Genomic DNA, 5,020 nt, shown 5'->3' with positions numbered 1-5,020 from the left:
CCCCCCGCCTCGCTGGCCCGCCCCGCCCCGCTCAGCCCGCTCTCCGCAGCCCCCGCCGCCTCGTCTTCGCACTCCAGGTGCTCCACGATGGCGATCGAATCCTCGTCCCCCTCCGCACGCCCTCGCCCTCGCGGCCCGCGGCGCGGGAGGCTGCTCGCCGCCTTGCTCCGGAGCCTGGCTCCCACCGTCATGATTGCCGCGGAGGTCCGAGCGCGAGGACGCCAACCTTTGCTCCCTGCCGGTCCTCCACCCTGGCCGCCCGCCCCAGACCCAGCCCCAGTTCCAGCCCCAGCCCCAGCTCCAGCCCAGCCGGGACGGGGCGGGGAAGTTTGGGGTCGTAGCGCCCCCTGGCCGTAGGGTCCGGGATCGCTGCGGCTATGCACCTGGGACTGGAACTGGCCTCCCAAGTCCGGAGCGCGCTCCCTTCCCACCTGTTGGCCAAAGGGGTACAGAATCCACCAAAAAGCTCAGTGAGAGCGAACAAAGCATGCCCAGCTGCACTTGCAAGGAAATGAATGAAACCCAAATAACAGGACTCCATTTGCCCACGTTCAAATTGGCGGAGAGAATAATGAATAGATTACACTCCGAGCCGGTGATCCTGTGGCGAGATGGTCATTTGCAAAGGAGTGCAAATGAGAGACAAGCTTTCGAGAAGGCACTCTGAAAATATTTACCAAGAGTCCTAAAAAAACCCTCCATATCCATCTAGATGCCTTTGTTAAGGGAATATTCAGAAACCGAAAGCAGAGTGGCGGCAGTGCCCACAGGCTGACTTGTATTGCAAGAGGGCAGCCAACCCAAGGGGGCGAAGGCCACGTTCTGGCGCACACATGTAGTGGCATGTGACGCAGTCATTGAGATGACAGTTTCAAGGACACCGCTCTGGTAGACGTGCCTTCTCATATGTCTGCCATGTGTTTCCACCCCTTTAGAACACTTCATGTGCGTAATGCCTCTGCATTCTGCAGAACTTACAGAATCAAATATTCAAAAATATGGATCAGTAGTGGTATTATTTTAACATTAAATGTGATACACTTAAAAATAATTTGCATATATCGGTATAGCAAATGTTTGTGAGCATTTAACATATTAGCATATACAAATTAATTTTGCTATTTCAACTTAAATGTGTAATTGAGTACTTAATTTTGACTTATGGTTTTTCATACAATAAATTATTTAGCTTATATTTAATATAAACATGTAAAATCTTATAAAATAAAAATAACATATACAACTCAATTTACTTTGAATTGGGTCCCAGATTAAATCTCTATACCTAGTAAACAAGCAGGTCTCTAGAAAATGCGATTGGAAACATCTCTATGTCGCTTTTTATTGTGTCTTTAGAAGTGGGAGATGTGTTTCCCTTGTGCCTTGGTTAAAACTTCAGTAGTCCTATCATTTTTCTGATCACAATGAGGTAATAAAAAGACCCAAAGTCATATCAAGATATATAATATTAAGTCTTTTAAATTGCCAGAGAGTACATATACTCACCAGGGAGAAGTAGAAAAACAGAGAGAAGGAGAGGAAGAAGGCACCCCCAATAAGGTGTGGTCATGCCACAATCTCTTCTCCATTTCTCCATCCTGTCGGGATTTGGGGTATGCACACCCAGGAGCCTGGTGTGTTTTTTGAGCTATGAGGGCTGGGATTCAAACAATGTGGTCAGCCATGTTGGATACAGCTCCCTTAGCCACCAAGGCATACTCACAAACCTCATTGTATTTAATTCCATGTAATACTAAGAACCTTGAACTTGACTTAGTGATCCTCTCTCCTTGCTTGGTCAGCTCCTGATGTGGCTGTGTGCATGTGTGTGTGTGTGCATGTGTGCTGGGGTAGGGCGAAGGAGGAGAGCAATGAGTTTCTCTTCAGATTCTCCCCACTTAATGTTTCCTTAGAAAACTGGTTTCTGACCCTTCCAGGGCCACAACAGAGAAGAGAGCAAAATGCTTCATCTTTTCACTGCATTGCCCCAGATTTTGTCCCATCCTGAGGGGCTGCAGGTGTTTGAAGCTGGTGCTTTTCTTGGTGCTTTAGAAGCCGTCACTCGGAACACTCCATTCTATTAGTCAGTTCCCAGCAAATGCCTTCTAATCCTCAAGTCCTGTGCCCTCCTGTCATCGGAGTCCTGTGGCTTTTCACTGGTTTTCTTGCCTCAGTGCTGATGGCCTCCCCCCACCCCAAATTCATATGCTGAAATATGAGCCCCTGAGTGATTGTATTAGGAGGTGGTGTCTTGGGAGGCACATAAATCATGAGGGCAGAGCCCTCATAAATGGGATTAGTGTCCTTATAAAAATAGGTTCACAAGAGATCCTCACCAGTTCTTTTTACCAAGATACTGCTAGAATATGCCAGCACCTACATATTGGCCTTCCCAGTATCCAGAACTATGAGGAACAAAAACTTCTGTTACGTATAAGCCACCAAGTTTATGGTGTTTGGTGATAGCGGCTCAAATGGACTGAGACAACCACCAGTTTTCCTATGCTGAGCCTGTGAGCCCTTCTAGATGGCCATGTGGGAACAGGACATGATGCAGGGAATTTAATGTTTCCAAATCACCAAAGACAAGGGCAGGCTGCCTCCAGAGCTGCAGCCATGACACCACCTAGCCGCCACCTAGGAGTCCTCCCAAGCCCCACACTAGTTATAGCTACAGCTCTGTTGTGTGCTAGTCTGCCAGAGCTGCCATAAGTAAATACTACAGACTGGGGAGTTTAAACAACAGAAATTTGTTTTCTTACAGTTCTGGAGGCTGAAAGGTAGAGACCAGGGTGCTGGCAGGATTGGTTCCTCCAAAGGCCTCTCTCCTTGGCTAGCAGGTAGCCATCTTTTCTCTGTGTTCTCACATGGCTTTTCTTCTGTGCGTATCTCTGGTAGCTCTTCTTCTTCTTGAAAGGACACTAATTTTATTGGATGAGGGCCCACTCTTACAACTTCAAATAACCATAATTGCCTCTTTAAAGGACCTTATCTCCAAACACAGTCACCTTCTAAGGTACTGATGACCAGCTCCAGGTGCAGGGATAATGTGCTGACAAAGAGAGGCTGGAACCCACAGGGTGACGACAGTCCATCCCCTACCCAGCTGACCTAAAACATTCTGGCATGTGTAAGAATGCCCCAATCTTACAGACTGGAGGACTGGAGGAAGTGGATTGTAGAGTCAGCTGACCCAGTGGAGGATGCTCACTTTTCTCTCTCTGTCATAGACACACATACTTTATCAAGAATAAGAAAGAAAGAAAGAAGAAAGAAAGAAAGAAAGAAAGAAAGAAAGAAAGAAAGAAAGAAAGAAAGAAGAAAGAGAAAGGAAGAAAAGGAAGGAGGAAAAAGAAAGAAGGAAAAGACAGAAGACAAGAAGAGAAAGAAAAAAGAAAGAAAAATATAGAGAGAAATTGTAAGGTACTGGAGGTTTGGGCTTCAACATTGAATCTGGGGGAAAGACGATTCAGTCAGTAACAGCTTGTTGGGTCTGCACTTGCCAAACACAGACATCCTCTGTCCTGTCCCCTGATAGCCATCAGAATGGGGACTTTTCCTGCACAGAAAAATCCAACTCCTGCAGGATTGTGCTTGCCAATAAAAACAGCATAAATAGCGAAGCATGGCTTTCATCCCTCTCTGCCTTCTGAGGCCCCTCGGAGTGTACCTGATTAGCCTAAGCATACTTGCTCAATGTCTTCCAGATCCCAAGGGCCCCTGATACATTTCTACCTCCCAGCCTCTGCGCTAGAAGGAGGGTGTTAGGGATTCCACATAATGATTCACAGCGACCACAGCCTGCAGGAGTCTTTTAATGAGAATTAGGAACCTGACTTGCAAAAGAGCTAGGACATTGAAGAGCTAAGATTCAGGAAAATATGCCTCAATATCAGTTTATTGAGTAAAAACAAATTGACCTCACAGGCTTAAAACAAGTGCTTATCTGGAGTAACTTGCATAGACATAGTTATGGATAGTTGAAAATAAAGTTTCAATTTTGTTTTGTAGACATATGAAGACTTATGTTTTAATATTAATTTACTTATTCATTTCATGCATGAGGTGCTCAGAGAGAGAGAAAGACAGGTACACACAACACAGTTCTCATGTGGTGATACGCTTCCAGACTTAGCCAGCCCTCCGTCCTGGGCAGGTGCACACACCCAGTGTGTCCAGGGAGGTCTCCAGACATCAACCTGAACCTCCCGTGTGGGTCAGCTTGGCAGAGTGCTGAGTTACCACTGCGCCATGGTCTGGCCCCTATATGTTTTCATCTTTTGTTTTGTAATAAATGTGGATTTTTTTTTTAAAAGAGAGCAACCCTATAGCGGTGTGAATTGAAGTTGCTTAAAACTATTTTTTTAAAAAAAAAAACAGGTTAGACTTAAACTGAAAAGAAATATATATTTGGAGCTAATAACAGCTGGTTGTGAACTATGAAACAGGAAAACAAATTTAATTTTCCAGAACTGTTACTTAAAATTGAGAGGGGTTGGTTTTGAATCTTGCTAAGCTTTAGTTTTTTTCTAGAGAGATTTTTGCTATAGGGCATGTGTGCTTGCCAGAGAGAGACAGAGAGACAGAAAGTGAGAAAGCACCCACCAGAGGAGATGAACACTCTGCAACCCTTCCATTTTCCTCTCGGGATTTTGGGCACACAACCATACATATTCGGCACGAGCTTTAAGCCGCTGGGCCTAGGACCTGAACCACAGTTGACTATGTGGGAGTACAACAACTTAACCATTACACTATCTTATCTGCTGGTCCCAAGTCTTAGTTTTGAGCAGCCTGAAAAGGGATGGAAACCATTACTTCTTTCCTAGGGGGTGTATGTGTGTATATTAATGTATATAAAGATTGTTTAATATGAGGCTTTCTACATTAAATATCTTTTAGTATTTTACATGATCAAAATAGATGGCATTTGGGGCCGGTAGGTGGTGTGGTGGTTAGAGGTGCTGGATTCCCACATGCCCAATTATGGTTTGAGTCCTGGACCTGGCCGCTTGGTTTT

Source organism: Tupaia chinensis, unplaced genomic scaffold (genome assembly GCF_000334495.1).
Source record: "Tupaia chinensis unplaced genomic scaffold, TupChi_1.0 Scaffold148108_1, whole genome shotgun sequence".
NCBI classification, from domain to species: Eukaryota; Metazoa; Chordata; class Mammalia; order Scandentia; family Tupaiidae; genus Tupaia; species Tupaia belangeri.
This window is presented reverse-complemented; position numbering follows the sequence as displayed.